The following is a 21,867-nucleotide window of genomic DNA, read 5'->3' on the forward strand; positions in this document are numbered from 1 at the left end:
AAAGGATTAAGTTTGAGAACCAAGGTACCACTGTACACCTTTAGGCACCAGGCAAAAACTGTTTCTCTTCAACCAGGTCTTTGGCTGATTGACATCCAATGCCTTTTTTAGATATGTTGGGTGTTTTAGATATGTTTTAGATATGCAAGACATGTGGAAATAGGGTGGTATACAAATTTAAAAGGCAATAGATACCGTATTTTTTGCTCTATAAGACTCACTTTTTCTGGGACTTCCGGTTTGGATCGCCACCGGGAAGGGAGCGCGGAGAGACTTCTCCGAACTACATGGGGACTTTGAGGGGCTACGCATAGGCACTGCGACCCCAACTTTTAATCTCAAGGGGGGCCCCCTTGAGAGAAGCGCAACCAGCGGTGTCAGAGTGATCCGCAAGCTTCTGGAGGTTTTTTTCTCTCCGTTTTTGGGGAGGAAGACCCGGAGGCAGTGGATCGAGAGACGCGCATCGGTAAGGCCTGCGAACCCCATGCAGTTATGCCTCAAGCTCCCACCGAAGTTGAGCGACAAATCTCTGTAACCCTAAAAATCTGACGTTCTTAACATCGTATGACAACGGAAGAGGTAAAATCTGAATGAAAAGGTCCGAGGAACGAAGGATGCAAATGGATTTTGTTTAAAGAGCCTGACCTGATTTCTGGATTTAAGATGGCGCTGGACACTAAATCGTAAGTTTGTAACAAAGAGACTTAGTTACTTACCGGCTGTAGCGAGAGAGAAGTGAAGTCCTTGCTAATGTTACTGCAAGGCAGTGGATGATCGACAGATAAAACCGGGACAAAGAGTAAGTTTCAGAGACTTTGTTTCATTTGGGCAGTTACAAAAAGAACAGGAGGGGATTTGAAGAGACGGAACGGAGGCTCTAACTAGACTGGGAGATAGGAGGGGAGAGAAGAAAGAAAACTAGAAGGGAAAGCACCTCACCTCCCCCCCGGACACGGCTGGGCCCGAAATAACTAAAGCCCCACAAACCCCCTCCTCTTTCCAGCCTTTGGAATCTGCCGCCTCCCGCTAGTGACTAGCAACGGGAGAGAATATCTGCAGAAGTTTGCGTCCCCGCAGTCAGCTAGCATCTACATCCATTCTCCTTTTTCTTTATTTCTTTACTTCGCCTGCTACAGCGAGACGAGGCACCATCCTCATAACTGTAGGATCGGACATTCTTTATATAATTTGGGGAAGCTCGGAGGGATATAATTGGAATATTGGAGATCCGGGGGACTCTGTGGGATAAGAACGGCAGCAACGCGAGGACATTGTGGGGACATTGTTAATCTACAAGTGAGGGATCTTTTAGTCCCCTGCCGGAAGAACATAGAATCGCGTCCCAAAGAGAAAGAAGGCAGAGAAAGAAAGTCGAGAAACCGCTCGCAAAAACGTTTTTTTTTTTTATATACATTCTCTGCGGCTTAATCCCGGAATATAAAGAGACAGAATTACTATTTCACCTTCAGTGAGCTTGCTTGTTCCCACGCCTTCCCCTTTTTCCCCCCCTCCCTGGAATCCCCCTCTCCCTGTGACGTCCCTTGCCCTCCCCCCCTTTTCTTTTTTTTTTTTTTCCCGCTTCCCCCCTCCTCCCCGCTTTCCCCCCCTTTCCGCGCCCCACCAGCCCTTTTCCCCAATCTCTATTACTGACTCCAGCAGGATGACAACAGACTCCTTTTTTCTGACAAAAGCCCTCTGATATATAAAAGCGGATTAGGCCAGATAAGTGGCCGAAGTTTTTCAGAAGAGGAGCAACACAATAGAACCTGGTATTCGAACATCTTTGTTTCCCCCCTGACACTTATTTTGGGACCCTACCCCCCTCGCTTCAAACTTCCCTCGTTTCCTGTGTACCCCCCCTTTTTTTATCTTCCCATCCTTACAACTTTCCTGTCAAAGAAGTACTGTCATAACTGCCAAAGGGGCGGTGGTGGGCGGGAGTGCCTGAATAATTAAGTGGCTTCTATAAGATTGTACGCCCTCTAAGGGAGAGCCTTAAAAACGCATTTTGTTTTGCAAATATAGGAAGGGGGAGATGGCAGGAAAGGAAGGGAAGAAAGCAGTGGGTACTCCGGCAGAAAGGAAAACGTCTCGCCATGAAGAAATAAAAGATTTAGATATACTCTGGTTGAAAATAAAAGAGGAGTTTAAGCAGAATGAGATTCACATGGAGGAAAAGTTAGGAGAGATGCAGAAATCAATAGATAGGAAAATAGAAGGGGCGGTGGGAGAACTATCAAGTAAGATAAAAGATTTAACGACTCGAACCAAATCTCTAGAAGACTCAAATAAAAAAACACAAAAAGAGATAAGAGATCAGAGAAAGGAAGCTGAGAAAATAAAAGAGAATTTTGAGGAATTAGGAAAGAGCCAGGAGCAAATTCTGGACAATTTGGCAATGATGGAGATGAAACAAAAACAACTAAATTTAAAATTCCGAGGGGTAGGAGAGGAGGTCAACGAAGATGTCAAAGGGAAAATGATAAGAGAACTGGCAAGATGGCTAAATCTAAAGGAGGAAGAAGTCACACAAGAAATAGAAAATGCCTTCAGAATAAAAGTAAAACCTAAACAAAACAGAGTAAGAAAGATTTCAGGAGACTGCCTGGTAATCTTCAAATCGACGGAGCTGAAAAATAAGATTTTAAGAGAAAGTTACCAGAAGAAACTGGTGATAGATGGAAGACCAATCATCATTTTCAAAGAAATCCCAATCAGACTCCTTCGCAAGAGAGAGGGTTACAAACAGCTAGTAAATATCCTAAGGAAGAATGGCATTCAACATAGATGGGAGTTCCCAGAAGGGATCTCCTTTTTTTACAAAGAAAAAAGATTTAAAATTGCTGATAGTCAGGAAATCAGGAAGTTTCTACGAAGATATGAGAGAGAACTTGGTGGGGCGGGAGAGGCGCGGGGGGGCGGGGATGGGGGTGGGGGCGGGGGAGATGGCGCGGGTTTGGGGGGGGACTCGGGGGGAGAGGGGGGGGAGGGAGCGGAGGGAGCGGAGGGTGAAGAAACAGAAAGTAAAACCACTCGAATCTAAACTAACTGAAACTTAAATCCGCAAACTACTGTTTTATAAGTAAGTAAACAAGAATGAACCTAAAAATTCTAACATGGAATGTAAATGGCGTGAATGACAAAGCGAAAAGGAATAAAGTTGTAAATGTTTTGAAAAAGAAAAAATTGGACATAATCTGTATACAAGAGACTCATGTAGCCAAAAAGCATAATCGTGTATTAATAAATAGAAAGCTAGGAATGGAATTTATAAGCTCCACGGCAGAGAAAAAAAAAGGAGTAGTAACATATGTTAAAGAAAAATGGGAACCTAAACTGATTTATAAGGATGAAGAAGGAAGGATATTGGGAGTACAAATCAGCTTCCAGGGAGAAAAAATAAATGTGGTAAACATATACGCCCCAAATTCAAACAAGCCAGAGTTTTTCAAAAAATTAGAACAAGTTTTAATGGAATTAGAAAATAACAGGACGATACTGCTGGGAGATTTTAATGCAGTGCCAATCCCAGAAATTGATAGACAAACAGAAAAGGGGAAAAAGAACCAAGGAAAGCTGCCAAAGTCTTTCCAAGACTTGGAAGAAAACATGGACTTAATAGACATCTGGAGATATAAACATCCAATAGAAAAGCAGTTTACCTTCTTCTCAGAAGTACATAAGAGCTGGGGCAGAATAGACCAAATTTGGACGTCGAGAGAACTCTCCTTAAGAGCTACGAAATGTGAAATTCACCCGAGAACTCTCTCAGACCACAATTCAATAACATTGGAATTAAAAAGTGAATTAAAAGGAGGCTTTAGATGGAGACTAAATGAACAACTTTTAGAGGACGAGGAAGTCATTGGAAAAGCAAAAGCCACTTTAAAAGACTACTTTGAACTGAATCTTAACATAGGAGTGAGCCCAGAAATAACTTGGGACGCCAGTAAGGCGGTGCTGAGGGGCTTCTTCATTCAGCAGAACAGTTACAAAAAGAAATTAAGGCAACAAAAGAAAGAAGAGATCCTCAATCAGATAAGGCAGCTAGAGAAAAAACTGACAGAGAACCCAAAAGACACACAAAGTATACAAGTAATTAAAATACTACAGACACAATATTCGACGTTAGTGAATCAAGAAATTGAATGGAAAATCAGGTTAATGAGACAAAGATATTTTGAATCAGCCAACAAAATTGGAAAATTATTAGCGTGGCAACTGAGGAAAAGACAAAAGCAAAGCGTGATAAACAAAATAAAAGTAGAAGAAGAAATAGTAGAAGATCCAAAAAAGATACAAAAAAATTTTCTGGAGTTCTATGAAGGGCTATATAAAAAAGGAGAGGAGGACACAACCCTAATAGAAAAGTACTTAGAGAACTGTGAAGGGAGGACTTTAACGGCCGAAGAGAAAATACAGCTAAACAAACCCATAAATATAGAGGAGATCCAGAATGCAATTAAAAGAATGAAATTGGGGAAGACTCCAGGCCCGGATGGCCTATCAGCAAAATACTACAAAGTCCTAGGAAACCAACTTGCGCCAGCCCTCTGTGAGGTCATGAATGATATTTTAAAGGATGGAAAAATACCGGAGTCATGGCGGGAGGCTTTTATAACTTTAATTCCAAAATCGGACACTGACAAATTAAATATTAAAAATTATAGGCCAATATCTCTATTAAATAATGACTATAAAATATTTGCGGACATAATGGCAAACAGGTTGAAAAAACATCTAACGGATTTAATCCATAAGGATCAGGCCGGTTTTTTGCCGAACAGGTTTTTGAAGGATAATGTTAGACACGTTATAAATTTAATTGAGTACCTGGAGATTAATAACAATGTACCGGCAGTATTGATGTTTGTGGACGCCGAAAAGGCGTTCGACAACGTATCATGGATGTTTATGATAAAATGTTTGGAGAAGGCGGGGATAGAGGGCGACTTTCTGAAAGGAATACAAGCTATATATTCAACTCAATCGGCCAAATTGGTAATAAATAATAATTTAACAAACCAATTTAAGATAGAAAAGGGAACAAGACAAGGCTGCCCTCTCTCCCCGCTTCTATTTATTATGGTTTTAGAAATATTGGCGAATAAAATTAGAACCGTGTCTGAGATACGAGGGATTAGAATAGGTCTGAAGGAATTCAAACTAAAGGCCTACGCAGATGACCTGATATTATCCCTGGAAGAACCCCGAGAGAGTATTGGCAAAGCATTAGAGATCATGGAGGAATATGGCAAGCTATCCGGTTTTAAACTAAACAAACTGAAGACAAAAATGCTGACAAAAAATCTGAAAAGTGATGAAAAAGAAGAACTAGAAAGGAAATTCGGAATAAAAATCGCAAAAAAAATAAAGTATTTAGGAATCTGGCTTACATCAAAAAACATAAACTTAATTGAAGACAACTACTCGGTAGTTTGGAAAGAGATCAAAAGGGATTTCGATGTTTGGAATAGAGTCAGCTTATCATGGTTGGGCAGGATGGAGGCGATAAAGATGGTCATACTTCCTAAGATGCTGTTCCTTTTTCAAAATATCCCAATAATTAGGGGGACTAAATTGTTTAAAGATTGGCAACGGACTCTCTCCAGATTCATCTGGCAGGGGAAAAGACCAAGGATCAGATTTAAAATTCTTACGGACCGAAAAGAAAGAGGGGGCTTCGCTGTTCCAAACTTAAAGTTGTACCATGAAGCCGCATGTTTATGCTGGGTTAAAGAGTGGATCACTCTAGAAAATAGCGACCTATTGGACCTGGAAGGGGCAGACAATAGATACGGCTGGCATGCCTATCTATGGCAGAATAAAGGGAAAGTGCATAGGGGATTTTCGAATCATATTATTAGAGGCCCCTTGTATGAAGCCTGGAACAGGAATAAAAAATTACTGGAATGGCGAACCCCTTGGTGGCTGTCCCCTGTTAATATCATAACAACTAAAAATACAAATACGGGAGTAAAGAATTTAACATATGAGGACCTACTGGTAAGATCGGAAGACACGTGGAAATTAAGACCATACGAGGAGCTGGAGGGAAAACTGACAGTTTGGCTACAGTATCATCAAATCAATGCCATATGGGCGGAAGACAAAAAAATTGGAATGAATGAAAAAAAATCGAAATTTCAGATTGAAATAATTGAAGGTAACACCAAATTATTATCTAAAATGTATAATATTTTATTGGAGTGGGACACAAAAGACGAGGAGATCAAAGAAGTCTTGGTTAAATGGGCGATAGATCTAGGACATAACATAGCCTATGAGCAGTGGTCAAAACTGTGGGAGAAGGGAATAAAATTTACGGCGTGTGCCGCAATTAGGGAAAACATAGAAAAGATGATTCACAGATGGTATCTAACACCAGAAAAACTGAATAGGTTATACAAGATTGGTAGCGGGGCCTGCTGGAGGTGTAAAGTAAAGGAGGGAAATTTCATGCATATGTGGTGGGCCTGCGAGGATATTAAAAAATTCTGGGATACTATATACAATGAGCTAAAAAAAATATTAAAATACACATTTTTAAAAAGACCAGAGGCCTTTCTATTAGGCATCATAGGAGAGGAGATTAAGAAAGAAGATGTAATTTTGTTCCAGTACTCAACAGCAGCGGCCAGACTGCTAATTGCTCAAAAATGGAAAAGCACGAGCACCCCAACGATGATGGAATGGCAAAGTAAGCTATATGACTTCTTTGAATTGGCAAATATGACGCAGAAAATCAGAAACCAAAAGAATACAAAGTTAAGGGATGATTGGGCTAAATTTATGACATATATAGAAGGAAATTATGAAAACGTACCAAATATAGTTGGTTTATTATAAAACTTTCGATGTGTCAAGGTACTAAATAACAACAGCTGTAAAGACAAAATCTTGGAAAAATTTAGGAATCCAGAGTCAAGAAGGATGGAAGTCAATTTGTATGTTACCTTGTTTTTCTGGTTTTTTTTTCTTACCTTTTTCTCTTTTTTAATTTTTCTTTTTTCCTCTCTCTTTCTCTATATTTACTTACCTGTGTTATGTGTATGCATTAAATGAAACTCAATAAAAAAATTAAAAAAAAAAAAAAAAGACTCACTTTTTCTCTCCTAAAAAGTAAGGGGAAATGTGTGTGCGTCTTATGGAGCGAATGCAGGCTGCGCAGCTATCCCAGAAGCCAGAAGAGCAAGAGGGATCGCTGCTTTCGCTGCGCAGCGATCCCTCTTTCTGTTCTGGCTTCTGGGATTCAGAATATTTTTTTTCTTGTTTTCCTTCTCCAAAAACTAGGTGCGTATTATGGTCTGGTGCGTCTTATAGAGTGAAAAATACGGTAAATGATAAACTAATAATGCAGCGAATAGTTTTGCTTCCTGACTACGACTTTGAGTCAGATATGTGGGCTATCTTCACTGTGGACTTTCAAAAGCACACCAATAATTCCATCTCCTTACATTGCCAAGCCTGCAATTCTGCAGGCACAAACTCAAACCATGAAAAAAAGAGCAGAACATGTTGCATACTTCATTGTCGCCCGCAGTGAGGTACTCTGGTTTTGCTAAGCTACCTGTGCAATCGCTCAGCATTCTTAGTAGAAACAAATCAAACAAACAAACAGGCAAATTCCTACAGCGAGCTGTACTAAGGTCTTAGGAGCAGAACCAAGGCAATCTGTCAGCAGGTGTTTACCAAATTAGGTATTAACTTTCAAAAGTGCATGTGAGTTTGACGTATAATAGCAGAGCAGCACGAACATTATGTCTCCATATCAAGCCATTGCATGGAATCACAGTGTTCCCTTACTACAGCGTGATTCATGTGGGAGCTTGAATATAATTAGCTATTTATTTATCTTTTATTACAGTGTAGCCACATGTGAAAAAGGGGGCCTTCTCTCATTCCTTCCTTCCAGCTCCGAGGGCCTTCTGGTGGTTCCCTTGTTGTGAGAGGTGAGGTTACAGGGAACCAGGCAGAGAGCCTTTTCGGTAATCTCGCCTGTTCAATGCCCTACCGACAGATGTGTAATTTTAAAAAGACATCTGAAGGCAGCCTTGTTCAGGGAGGTTTTTAATGTTTGTCTTTTTGCTATTTATTTATTTTTGTTGGGAGCTGCCCAAAGTGACTGGGGCAACCCAGTCAGATGGGCGGCATATAAAACTATTATTATTATTATTATTATTATTATTATTATTATTATTATTATTATTATTTTATTGGGTGTTCAGACCCAGAGACCTCCCCCTTAAATAAAGACACATTTTACTCAAATTTTTGTTTTTAGGCCACAACTTTATTGATTACAGAAAAGTGACTGGTTGCATAGGCTCTGGTTCAACTAGCTCCCTCCCCATTTGCAGGCAGCGCTGACCCAGAGTTCTATCATAGGTCAGCCAAGGGTGAACACCTGAGGCAGGTGAAAAGCCTGGGAACAGACTCTGTTCTCTCCCCAGATGCTCCCCTGGACTCAGGCATGGGCACAACCCCCTTTCAGGGGTTCACCAAACCAAGTTGAGTCTCTGGATTCCTTTAACGGAATACCCTTCATGTAGGGATGGCAAGAGCGTTCTCCCATCCCTATGACTTGAACCAGAGCCTATCCGCAACCTTACAAGTTGTGACAATTTGCTACGTGGCAGGCGAAACCCAAATGGCAACAGCCAATCAGCCAAGCGGGGAAAATTCCTGCCATGCCCCTGTCCCAACGACAGACGACACACGACGGCATTGTAAGGTCAATTGCAAAATGCCCTAAAAGTAGGGAGAGATGTTTGTGTGTTCCGATGCACGAGCTGAAAGAGGAAGCTCTGGGTCATGTGCATGGGTTTATATAGGTCCCTCGATCCATTTAGACTGCACCCCATTGGCCAGATTACACCCAGCAATGAGAGACCTACCAATCAGGTGTTGTGGCTGTCCAATAGACCCACCCACAACCAGGAGGTCAGTCTCCAGGTCTCACCGCAACACGTGCCCTCTTTTAGGGAGGACACAATTTATTATTATTACATCAGTTTCTATGTTAACTATTATCAGTGCTTCTTTTTAGGAAAAATGGTGCCGGTACTCACCATGAAGTTTTTACAGTAAGTGCCACACTTTTAACATTTGAAATAAAAAGTTGCCGGTACTTTATACCAGTGCTTTCCCCCCTAAAAATATGTTTAGAGGTACTCTCATTTTCCTACTCATATTGAAATACTGCCCCTCAATGCGGCCAAACTTAGATTCACAAAATGTTTAGGGGTATGGGTATCTCTGCGCTCCCCACCCCCCAAAAAGCACTGCTTTATACCCTTGAGAACCCCCAGGGGGGAAAAGCCCTAGCTGTCATTATTGTTCTTGTTTCATTCCACAGCCTTCGATGTACTTTCATGAACCAAACCTTCACCCCCAAGTATTTATTGGTGGCTGGAGCAAATGGAAGGGTCACAGCATCCCTTCATACAAGCCAAGAAGACCAAAGAGTGGGGGGAAATCACAAAGATTTATATTGGAACCTAGCAATCCTGAAACTGGGCAGAGGCCCCTCTGTAATTTTGGCCTTCTTTGGAACACAATAGATATGTAATGATGCAAGTGATATTCTCTAATGAATATAATGACGTAAGTTGCAGTGAAACCACAGATAAAGAAGCACAGCCATGTTTTTTCTTGTGTCTCAAAAAAACAAACAAAATAAAGACTTCAATTATGAATATTTAGATGGCCATGGAGAAATGTACGAGACGAACTAATTTGGAAGCAATTATTTGGGCACATTCTGTGCCGTACAGACACATTCAGCTGAGGAAAGTATTGAGAGGCATGTAACCATAGGATAAATAACCGTGCTGGTCCAAGTGTCTCAGACAAAGTGCTGCAGACAATAGATAACAAAAAAAGATAAAGAAGGAATTAGAAGAATTCTGCCTAAGGACAGACTACACATGAACATCATTAAAAACATCTCAAGGGACTTGTAGTCAACTGGCTTAGACCTTTACCCTCATATAACTTGATTCCGGCTGATCTAGGGCAATCTAGCACCTCCCATAAAAGTTATGTAACTAATTATAGTGTGGGACTCTTTTAATGAACACACATGTAATTGAAACGTATAGTGCATTCACCTCTACCCTCTCAAACAGGATTCGTTTATTCCAGTATGAAAGTGCTTCAGCTCAGAAGGTGAGACATGGGAGTAAATTACAAATTTATTGGCAGTGTGGCCAAAAGAGAAGGATTTTGCTGCTAAAGTTACTGCAGGAGTAAACTGATGCTATCATGCTTCTTTCAGGCCTATTCTATCAGCAAGAACAGACCCTCCAAGTGTCCGTATATTCCAGGAAACGTCCCAGATTGGTTTGATCCCAGAATGTCCCCCTTCTCCTTAAAGGTAAAGGTAAAGGGACCCCTGGCCATTAGGTCCAGTCGTGACCGACTCTGGGGTTGTGGCGCTCAACTCACTTTACTGGCCGAGGGAGCCAGCGTACAGCTTCTGGGTCATGTGGCCAGCATGACTAAGCCACTTCTGGTGAACCAGAGCAGTGCATGGAAATGCCGTTTACCTTCCCGCCAGAGCAGTACCTATTTATCTACTTGCACTTTGACGTGCTTTCGAACTGCTAGGTGGGCAGGAGCAGGGACTGAGCAACGGGAGCTCACCCCATCGCAGGGATTCGAACTGCCGACCTTCTGATCGGCAAGTCCTAGGCTCTGTGGTTTAACCCACAGCACCACCCGTGTCCCCCCTTCTCCTTAGGACATCCCTTTTTTCATTGGAGAAATGTTGGAGGGTATGGAGATATCCGACTCCCAATTCAGTGAGATAAGTAACCATGCAACCTTTCAAAGACATCTGAAGGCAGCTCTGTATAGGGAAGTTTTTTAATGTTTAATGTTTTATTATGTTTTTATATATGTTGGAAGCTGCCCAGAGTGGATGGCAACCCAGTCAGATGAGTGGTGCATAAATAAAATAATACTAATACTGTATACAGTGGTAGTCGAACAAATCGGCTCCGGAACATCACAAACCCGGAAGTGATGTCCTGGTTTGTGAATGTTTTTAGGAAGCCAAATGTCCGAAGCTGCACCTTGGTTTTCAAACCATTTTGTGAGTTGAACAGACTCCCAGAACGGATTAAATTTGAGAACCAAGGTACCACTATACTAATACTAATACTAGAATATGGCGTTCCTATTTTCATCAGAGACATCACCTTGCCAACAAAGGTCCATATAGTTAAAGCTATGGTTTTCCCAGTAGTGATGTATGGAAGTGAGAGCTGGACCACAAAGAAGGCTGATCGCCAAAGAATTGATGCTTTTGAATTATGGTGCTGGAGGAGACTCTTGAGAGTTCCATGGACTGCAAGAAGATCAAACCTATCCATTCTGAAGGAAATCAGCCCTGAGTGTTCACTGGAAGGACAGATCCTGAAGCTGAGGCTCCAATAATTTGGCCACCTTATGAGAAGAGAAGACTCCCTGGAAAAGACCCTGATGTTGGGAAAGATGAAGGGCACAAGGAGAAGGGGATGACAGAGGACGAGATGGTTGGATAGTGTTCTTGAAGCTACCAGCATGAGTTTGACCAAACTGCGAGAGGCAGTGGAAGACAGAAGTGCCTGGCGTGCTCTGGTCCAGGGGGTCACGAAGAGTCGGACACGACTAAACGACTAAACAACAACAACAACATTTTCATCAGAGAAAGCTTGGAGGGCATGTAAGAAAAGTATGACTTTTCTTACATTTGGCGGCTTCATTCGTATCATTTGGCTGCAATCTCACAGACCCTTAGTTTGGAGTAAGCTCTGTTAAACACAGCAGGATTTGCTTCTTAGTGAATTGAATTCGCCTGGCACTGTAGTGTTGTGGGGGGTCAGGTGAGAGATGCAGAAGTAAAGAAGCCATAAGGGACCGCCCTCATTAGATACCTCCAGAAAATTTCCAAAATTGCCACTGCTCTTCCAAATCCTCTCGCAGGCATCTTTGCCATTTGCCTCCCACTGAATTTCCACCAGACTTCTTTTTTCACTCGCAACAGAATCCGGGCTTCGAAACCGGCCAATTCAGGCCGGCCTCCTACTATGAGCGAGGCCTTGTGAGCAAATGTATCACAGCAGAGGTAGCCAACATGGTGGCCTTCAGATGTCGTTGGACTACAACTGCCATCATCCCTGACCATTGGCCACACTGGTGGGGGATGATGGGATTTGTAGTCTAGCAACATCTGGAAGGTGCCCTAATCCTGACAGAGAGCTTTCAAGGGCATTGGCTTTGTGACTACACAGAAATTCACATTCATGGATAAAACAGGTTGGATAACCTAGAGGATTATCTTTGCTGGAGCAAAAAAAAAGGGGGGGGCATTTTCTTTCAACTGCTTTCTTGCTTTGCACAAAAGCAGCAGAAGCAATGGGGAAGAAGGCAAAGAAGCTATGGACGATAGACTCCAATGTAGCCAGATGCATGTATATAAGCAACCGTCATTCATTTGAACCCAAGGTATAAGGATCACATACCCTCTAACATTTCTCCGATGAAAATAGGGATGTCTAAGGGAAAATGCTGGTGGCGCTGTGGGTTAAACCACAGAGCCTAGGACTTGCCAATCAGAAGGTCGGCGGTTCGAATCTCCGCAACGGGGTGAGCTCCCGTTGCTCGGACCCAGCTCCTGCCTTTCTGTCTGGCCGTCTGTTTGTTTGCCCTTCCAGGCCAAACTCAGGAAGGCCCCGATCCTGCAAGGCCCTACCAGTCACAGGGCCTGGCTGCTGCACGCACTCCTGACACATACTTCCTTCCATGAGGATCTACGATTGTAAATCACTTTGAGAGAATCTGCACAGGGCGCTGACCTCTCTGCAAATGCCAGGCATGATGTTTTTGTGTGAGACAGGCTCGATATAAATATTAGAAGTCTGGCAACCTTGCCTAGTAAATGGAGCAATACTTTTGGCCTGGTGCACTTCATAGTCTCTTTAGCTGCAGCTTCCAGCTCCATTTCCCAGCTCTGCAGAAACTCCAAGCTGAGGAATATGTCCTCTAAATCGAGATTTGGGCAGTCATGGCATGGCTCTCGCAGCTCCTTTATATTATTACCGATCAAGAGTTCTATGAATCTGATAGCTCCTTAAAAAAAGGAGAGCAGTTGGGAGGTAAAGTAGCAATGTACCTATTTTATTTTGTATTCTTTGGCCCAAATTCCTGCACTGCATCACACAGCACAGACAAGACACACTTTTACCAGTTTCCCTATGCCTTTGTGCATTGTTGCCATTACAATTTTAGCAACCGATTGGTTGCATCTGGCCATGAATGTGCTTCCTGGTAATGTTGACTAGATTGGACAAATGAAACTCAAACCTTCAGAAGGATCATGCATGTGATAAGAGTACAGTGGTACCTCGGATTACATACGCTTCAGGTTACATATGCTTCATGTTACAGACTCCGCTAACCCAGAAATAGTGCTTCAGGTTAAGAACTTTGCTTCAGGATGAGAACAGAAATTGTGCTCCAGCGGCGCGGCAGCAGCAGGAGGCCCCATTAGCTAAAGTGGTGCTTCAGGTTAAGAACAGTTTCAGATTAAGTACAGACCTCCGGAACGAATTAAGTACTTAACCCGAGGTACCACTGTACTACAAATCCGCATTCACTCACTGGATCATCACTGGAAGAAGCAAAAATCACCAGTGTCAAAGCAATGATTCTTCAACATCAACTTCATTGGACTGGTCATGTTGTACGGATGCCTGATTATCATCTTCCAAGCAACTACTCTATTCCGAACTTAAAAATAGAAAGCGTAATACTGGTGGTCAACAAAAGAGGTTGAAAGACTCTCTCAAGGCAAATCTAAAAAAATATAGTATAAACACCGACAAATGGGAAACACTGGCCTGTGAGCGCTCCAGTTGGAGAACAGCCTTTACCAAAGGTGTCATGGACTTTGAAGACGCTCAAAATCAGGATGAAAGGAAGAAATGTTCTAAGAGGGAGGCACGTTTGGCAAACCCTCACCACGATCAACTCCTGCCTGGAAACCTCTGTTCCCACTGTGGAAGGACGTGTGGATCCAGAATCCACAGTCTCCACAGTCACTTGTGGACTCACTGTTAAGACAGTGTTCATGGAAGTCTCCACAGTCACTCCACAGTCAATGGAAGACAACCTTACTCAGGTGTGAGTGATTGCCAAAGATGATGAAGAAGAAGCAAGCCCACAAACAAAGTGCCGCAGTGACAACATTCACCAGACAGGCTTACAGCTGTTAACGTGTGTGCACAGAACAGGACTCACGAAAATAAAAGCCTGAAGACAAGTTATCATTAGTCACTGACACCCACTTAATGTTCTCGCGCTGTCACAGAGTTAACCATGCAGTCACACGTACCAGACTGTGGAAAGAATGTTCAGTGCTCGGGATGGAGGAAAGGTCACTATGCGAAGGCTCACTCGCATGCAGTGCCTGGTGCTGGCTAAATGACAACGTCTCCCCAGCTGACCTCGCGGGCACATTTCCTGGAGATGATACAGAATTGAATCAATTTATTTGCTGGTTCACAGATGGACTTGTTGACTTTTCAGAAGGCCCGTCTTATAAGCTCCAGTTCTGTGGAATGGATCCATTGCTGATGAAAAGAAGAAACTCATCATTGCCAAAGTGAAGATATTATTAATTATTATTATTATTATTAGGGTTCTGGCACCTCTCAGGTGGGCACCATTGCCATTCTCAGAGAACGAGTGAGATGTTCATGGTAAGTTCTGGCACCTTATTTTCTAGAAGAATAGCACTTATTCTTATTCTTTCCAGTTATATACTGCCATTTATCCAAAGATCTCAGAGTGGTATACAACATTAAGAGCATAATTTACAGAACATAACAATAAAGACATAAGAATATAGCATAAGAATAGATACAGGAAGCATAAATAGGTAAAAAGGTAAAGGACCCCTGGATGGTTAAGTCCAGTCAAAGGCGACTACGGGGTTGTGGTGCTCATCTCGCTTTTAGGCAGAGGGAGTCGGCATTTGGAATTATGGAATTATGCAACCTCCAAGCCAAGGAGAGAAGTAACTATACAACCTTTAGAAGACATCTGAAAGTAGTTGTGTATCGGGAAGTTTTTCAGTGTTTAATGTTTTATTATGTTTTTATATGTGTTGGAAAGGGAAGCGGGTGGCACTGTGGGTTAAACCACAGAGCCTAGGACTTGCTGATCAGAAGGTTGGCGGTTCGAATCCCCGTGACGGGGTGAGCTCCCGTTGCTCAGTCCCTGCTCCTGCCAACCTAGCAGTTCGAAAGCACCTCAAAGTACAAGTAGATAAATAGGTACCGCTCTGGCGGGAAGGTAAACGGCATTTCCGTGCGCTGCTCTGGTTCGCCAGAAGCGGCTTAGTCATGCTGGCCACATGACCCGGAAGCTGTACGTCGGCTCCCTCGGCCAATAAAGCGAGATGAGCGCCGCAACCCCAGAGTCGGTCACGACTGGACCTAATGGTCAGGGGTTCCTTTACCTTATATGTGTTGGAAGCCGCCCAGAGTGGCTGGGACAACCCAGACAGATGGGCAGAGTATAAATAATAAAATTAGGATGATGATGGACTAGGACGTCCCAGTTTTCATCAGAGAAATGTTGGAGGGTAGGATACTGGGAGCCTGTTGTGAAGTCTCTGGAGGCCAGATTGAACACCTGAGCTGTGTTTCTCCGTAAGCTAACATCCCCCCTTACCTTTGCAGTATTCCAGTGTGTATTAAAAGGATTTATTTGAAATAAGAGAAACCAAGAAAAATATATCTATCTATATCTATATCTATATCTATATCTATATCTATATCTATATCTATATCTATATCTATATCTATATCTATATCTATATCTATATCTATATATCTCTATCTCTATCTATCTATCTATCTATCTATCTATCTATCTCTATCTATCATCTATCTATCTATCTATCTATCTATCATCTATCTATCTATCTATCTATCTATCTCTATCATCTATCTATCTATCTATCTATCTATCTATCTATCTATCTATCTATCATCTATCATCTATCATCTATCTATCATCTATCTATCTATCTATCTATCTATCTATATCTATCTATCTATCTATCTATCTATCTATCTATCTAATCTATCTATCTATCATCTATCTATCTATCTATCTATCTATCTATCTATCTATCTATCTATCTCTATCATCTATCTATCTATCTATCTATCATCTATCTATCTATCATCTATCTATCTATCTATCTATCTATCTATCTATCTATCTATCTATATCTATCTATCTATCTATCTATCTATCTATCTATCTATCTATCTAATCTATCTATCTATCATCTATCTATCTATCTATCTATCTATCTATCTATCTATCTATCTATCATCTATCTATATATGGGAGGGGATGCCACCTTCCCAGTCTTGGGCTGTTCCCGTTGTTAAGTGTCCTTTTGAATGAAGAAAACAAACAAACAAACAAACAAACAAACAAGCATAATGCATATTTTTTTGCTTGCCATTAACGTTAGAAAATGTTAGGGTTTTCCCCCCTACAGGGCATTTGAAGAAGAATCAGAAGGTGCCAACTTGTTTCAGAGAAATTAGATGGCATAAGGTCCCACTTCGTTTTCATCTACAGACTGAGGGTTGTCACAGACTATGAGGCACATTGGCAATAATATCTCATAAGTGCAGCCAGATGGCAAGTGTGTGCGAAGAGAGTTAATGAGCTTCAGTGACTTGTAAAGGAAGCTTGTGTATTCTGCCAGGAACTTCCTTGAATAATATATGGATCACGCCGATGAAATGTTACTTTTTTGAGTGCACAGCTTTTAGCAATAAACTGGGCTTTCTCTTCTCGACGTTTCCTATTGCCCTACCTTCTTTTTCTGTTCAGGTTTAGTTAACAAAACACACCAGTTTTGCTGGAAATAAATCAAATTTGGCCTATAATAAAGGGAGTGCATCACACCAGGAACCTTCTGGTCATTGGCCTATCTTGTCCAGCATCTTTTTCTCACAGTGGCCAACCAGATGTCTATGGGAAACTCATGGTGCCTATAGTAACAGGGAGCGGCCACTGGGACCATATAACACCCATCCTGAAAGACACAATTCAAAGTGTTGGTGCTGACCTTTAAAGCCCTAAACCGCCTCAGCCCTGTAGACCTGAAGGAGCACCTCCACCCCCATCGTTCAGCCCGGACACTGAGGTCCAGCTCTGAGGGCCTTCTGGCAGTTCCCTCACTGCGAGACATGAAGCTACAGGGAACCAGGCAGAGGGCCTTCTTGGTAGTGGCTCCCACCCTGTGGAACACCCTCCCAGCAGATATCAAGGAGATAAATACAATCTTTAGAAGACATCTGAATGTGTAGTCCTGTATATGGAGGTTTTTAATGCTTGATGTTTTACTATGTGTAAAGGATGTTGGGGGTTGCTTGTGCGTAAAGGGTGCTACTGTTCTAGGCAACGTAGCCTGGCTAAACCTTTCCCTGGCTGGACAGCCCTTTCTGACACTGGCTGTGTCAGTCGCTGGCAGAATCCGTCAGTGGGCGTTTCCTGAACTTCTTCCAACATAGAAACTCTTTGACACCAAGTCTCCTCCTCGCCTCCCTGCGTGCAAGTCTCCTGCGCAGAGTGGGCATGCCCAACGGAGGTCCTGTGCTCTCCCCGCTGGTCTCTGTGGAAGAGTCTTGGAGCCCTCTCTCTGCAGTTCCCCCTTGCTTCCTGGTGTTACTCCTATTTCCTTCCTCAAAGGAAGTGTTCTCTCTCCCCCTGCTGGTCCCTTCTCCTGCATAGTTGGGGAGCCTTACCTCCTCTCCAGGCTCCGATGGCAGTTCCCTGACACTATGTTTTTGTATATGCTGGAAGCTGCCATCCAGAGTGACTGGGGCAACCCAGCCAAGTGGGTGGGGTTTAAGATTAGTCTTTACAGAAGGTGGTGAACACAGCCCATGATATCATGGGCTGTCCCCTGAGCCCACTAGATGACATTGCAAGGGACTGATGCCTTAGGAGAGCAAGAAAAATTCTCAGGGACGATTCACACCCCGGCCAGCAACTCTTTAATCTTCTACCCTCAGGCTGGAGATATAGAAGTATAAGTCGTACCAACAGGCTAAAAAACAGTTTCTATCCGTGGGCTGTCAGGCTGCTGAATGGAAAATAATATAGTGCAACTCACTTTCGGGGTTGGTGTGTTGTGCGACAATGAGATTGAGTGTTTGTGGGAGGGAGGAGGCTCGGTTAATTTCATTGTACACAGGTTGTACATTGACAAAGGTAAAGGTAAAGGTAAAGGTAAAGGTAAAGGTAAAGGGACCCCTGACTGTTAGGTCCAGTCGTGAATGACTCTGGGGTTGTGACGCTCATCTCGCTTTATTGGCCGAGGGAGCCGGCATACAGCTTCCGGGTCATGTGGCCAGCATGACTAAGCTGCTTCTGACGAACCAGAGCAGTGCACAGAAATGCTTTTTACCTTCCTGCTGGAGAGGTACCTATTTATCTACTTGCACTTTGTGCTTTCGAACTGTTAGGTTGGCAGGAGCAGGGACCGAGCAATGGGAGCTCACCCCGTCGCGGGGATTCGAACCACCGACCTTCTGATCGGCAAGTCCTAGGCTCTGTGGTTTAACCCATAGCGCCACCCGTGTCCCCTGTACATTGAACAATAAAGGTATTATTATTATTATTATTATTATTATTATTATTATTAAGCAGGACATGAGCACAACAGCACTGCTCCATATTTCTTCCACAATGGCTATGTTCTGCTTTCAGCGCTGGAGTCAGTATCCCTTTGAATACCAGAAATATGAAGGCAAACCTGTTTAGGGAAGTTTTTAATGTTTGATGTTTTATCGTGTTTTTAATATTCTGTTGAGAGCCGCCCAGAGTGGCTGGGGAAACCCAGCCAGATGAGTGGGGTATAGATTTATTATTATTATTATTATTATTATTATTATTATTATTAATCGCAGGTGGGGAGAATGATGTTATATTGTCAATGAAATACTATCTTTCTGGTACTTGGCTTTATCTAATGCATGATTGTTATGTCTCATGCTTAGACAGTATTATGGAAAACACTTGAATGTCAATAAGATCCGCTGCTCATGTGACTTAAGTTTGGTCTCCTGACACTTTCGTGTTTGGAAGACCAAATAGCATGTAATCTAAACCTCTGATAGAGAAGCCGTGAAACTTTAAAGGGACTGCACCCATCTAAATGCACAGAAGATATGGCCAAATGTTCATCGGCTGGAAAGTATTTGAGATGCCCTCTCTGCACAGTGTAGTAATGGTCAATGCATCTATTCTGGACCTAACAGGTGAGAGATTCAGTTTCAACCACAGAGGGCCTCCTCCAAATAAGAGTATGAGGTCACAACTTTCCCAGAAGGCACTGCTCACACCTGTGTGTGCTGTGCTGGCTGAGCAAAAACTTGCTAACCACGCATATAGCAACTGGCCACAGCATGAGATATTTTGGTATCGCTTCGTCAAAGCCACTAGTATTGTTAGCAAGTGAGTATACAGCCGAAGAGTTGGAACTTGACTTATGTGATTGCAATGTTACTAACGTCGAATATGCCACACCAAAAAACACACAGAGGCAAACGCACAACATGTGCAGCTTGTGGGGCTGCTAACCCAACAAAAACACATGCCACCGAGAAGAAAATAACCGAGAAGTTGGGATGAGAAGAATTCAAGCGTGCCGGCTGTATAACAAAATATCAAAGGTTAATGGTGTTTAATCCATTTGTATCTTCTTCTTTTTTATTAAATTTTTATTGATTTTCCAACACAAATTAAAAACAAAACAATACACAATACATAAACAAACAAACATATAAACATGTATAATTTCGAAACCTCTTTTTCATAAACCTTACTTCCCGGACTTCCCCATGCCTCCCCTTTTCTGCATCCTTATTTTGCTATTTCTTCAGCAACCCTTCAGTTAACTAGTTACTCATTTCCTTTTTTACCTTCTTCTCTTACTTAGTCGATTACAGCTGTAATTCTATATTTTCCATTCCCTTGTAATCCATTTGTATCAAATGCTATCGGCTAATTCAGAATATGAGTGTATTGATAAAATCAGCAATGATTCGTTTTTAAAAGTGCAAAGGAATAGGATTGCAGTCCTCAATAAATAACTCAAATCATGGCTATACATATACTCACTGACAGCCCCAAAGTTCAGTTTTTGTCTTGCTCCTAGATTCATGCTGTTCCAAGGTAAAGGTAAAGGACCCTTAGACGGTTAAGTTCAGTCAAAGGCGACTATGGGGTTGCGGCGCTCATCTTGCTTTCAGGCCAAGGGAGCTGGTGTCTGTCCACAGACAGCTTTCTGGGTCATGTGGCCAGCAGGACTAAGCCGCTTCTGGCACAACGGAACACCTGACAGAAACCAGAGTGCACGGAAATGCCATTTACTTTCCTGCCGCAGTGGTACCTATTTATCTACTTGCACTGGTGTGCGTTCGAACTGCTGGGTTGGCAGGAGCTGAGACAGAGCAACAGGAGCTCACCCTTTCATGGGGATTTGAACAGCTGACCTTCTGATCAGCAAGCCCAAGAGGCTCAGTGGTTTAGACCACAGTGCCACCTGTGTCCCTTTCCCAAGACTTTGAATACATAGTTCTACAAACTCTGTAGCTCAAAAATCCTATAGAGGGACAATCTCCTGACACTCATTTTGAAAAACTTCAATTTCACCATACGTACATAAGAAGAGGCTGCTGGATCCTTTTATCCAATTCTCTGTTTAAGCCATCCAGGTTGGTGGCCATCACTGTCTTCTGGGCGAATGAGTTGGAATAATGCCTAGAATCTTCCAACAGTCAGCGTCATTAACTTTCCTTGAGTTCTCGTGTTATGAGAGTGGGAGAAAAAATTTCCTTCATCCACTTTCTCTGTGACATGCATAATTATAATTTTTGAAGATTACCAATGCTTTACAGCTATGTTAAGAAACCCAAACAATGCTAGTCCCACAAACATAAAATCAAATCATTTCCCAACAGAGCTTTAAAAATTGTATATATTTCCAATATACATGAATCACAGAAGCTCCTCCTTGTTACTAGAAAACATATCCTGCTACTTTGGCTTCCAATGTTATTCTTAAATACTTTAATCATTATTCCCCCGGATCTTATTTTTTTAAAAAGTAGCATACATCTTAACTTCATAAAGGGCTTTTCTTATTTTAATGACACTGTAAGACCCATTTCCTTAGCACTTAATTTGAAATGAATGTTAAAACTCAATGAATTGTCTCAGCTCTGTTAAACTCCATGTGCCATTCCCTTTGACCAAATGGATTGCCTTTTGAATTCACTTTTTGCCATATGATGTGCACTTAACATACTGCAGATATATCTCTTTGAGATAGCAGAGGGTACATAGCTGCAAGTCGCTCGACAGTAGTCCCTACCAAAAAAGGAATTGGAAGAGGAATAACTTATGTCAGCTACAAGACACTTCTAATTCAAGTCCTGCTAGAAGACATTTTAGAACTCAGTGTGTCCCACCCAACGCCCCACATCACAGATGAACTGAGATGTCTTTGGCTTGCCCCTTCAACTTTGTATTTTGCCTGTAAACAGAAACTCTATCGCAGTCGGTCCTGACTCAGCAGCTGTCGTAGAACAAGGCTCGTGTTGATGAGTTAACTACATAACCCGATGTCTTTGGGGATCCCAAGGATAATTATCACATGGATCAAGGATGAGAGCAGCCTCTTAAAGATATACTTGCAAGTTATTCTCTCATATGTAGCTCTGCTGAACCTTGCATTTTTAATTTCTTTTTGTATATAATTTCTTTTTTTAAAAAATTCTG

At 42.3% G+C, this 21,867-nt stretch overlaps 1 long non-coding RNA gene across 2 annotated transcripts in view; it reads left to right on the top strand.

Moving 5' to 3' along the window:
• Positions 1-14,368: 14,368 nt before the first annotated feature.
• The window catches only part of LOC114605934 (uncharacterized), a 32,477-nt gene continuing 24,978 nt past the window's right edge, over positions 14,369-21,867 (top strand). Inside the window, exon 1 of one of the 2 annotated variants that reach the window (XR_003708700.2) lies at positions 14,369-14,650. This is a non-coding gene — a long non-coding RNA (uncharacterized LOC114605934). The remainder of the gene's footprint in view (positions 14,651-21,867) is intronic. The other variant, XR_003708701.2, reaches the window with a different exon arrangement.

Source organism: Podarcis muralis, chromosome 10 (assembly GCF_964188315.1).
Source record: "Podarcis muralis chromosome 10, rPodMur119.hap1.1, whole genome shotgun sequence".
In the NCBI taxonomy this organism is placed as follows: Eukaryota; Metazoa; Chordata; class Lepidosauria; order Squamata; family Lacertidae; genus Podarcis; species Podarcis muralis.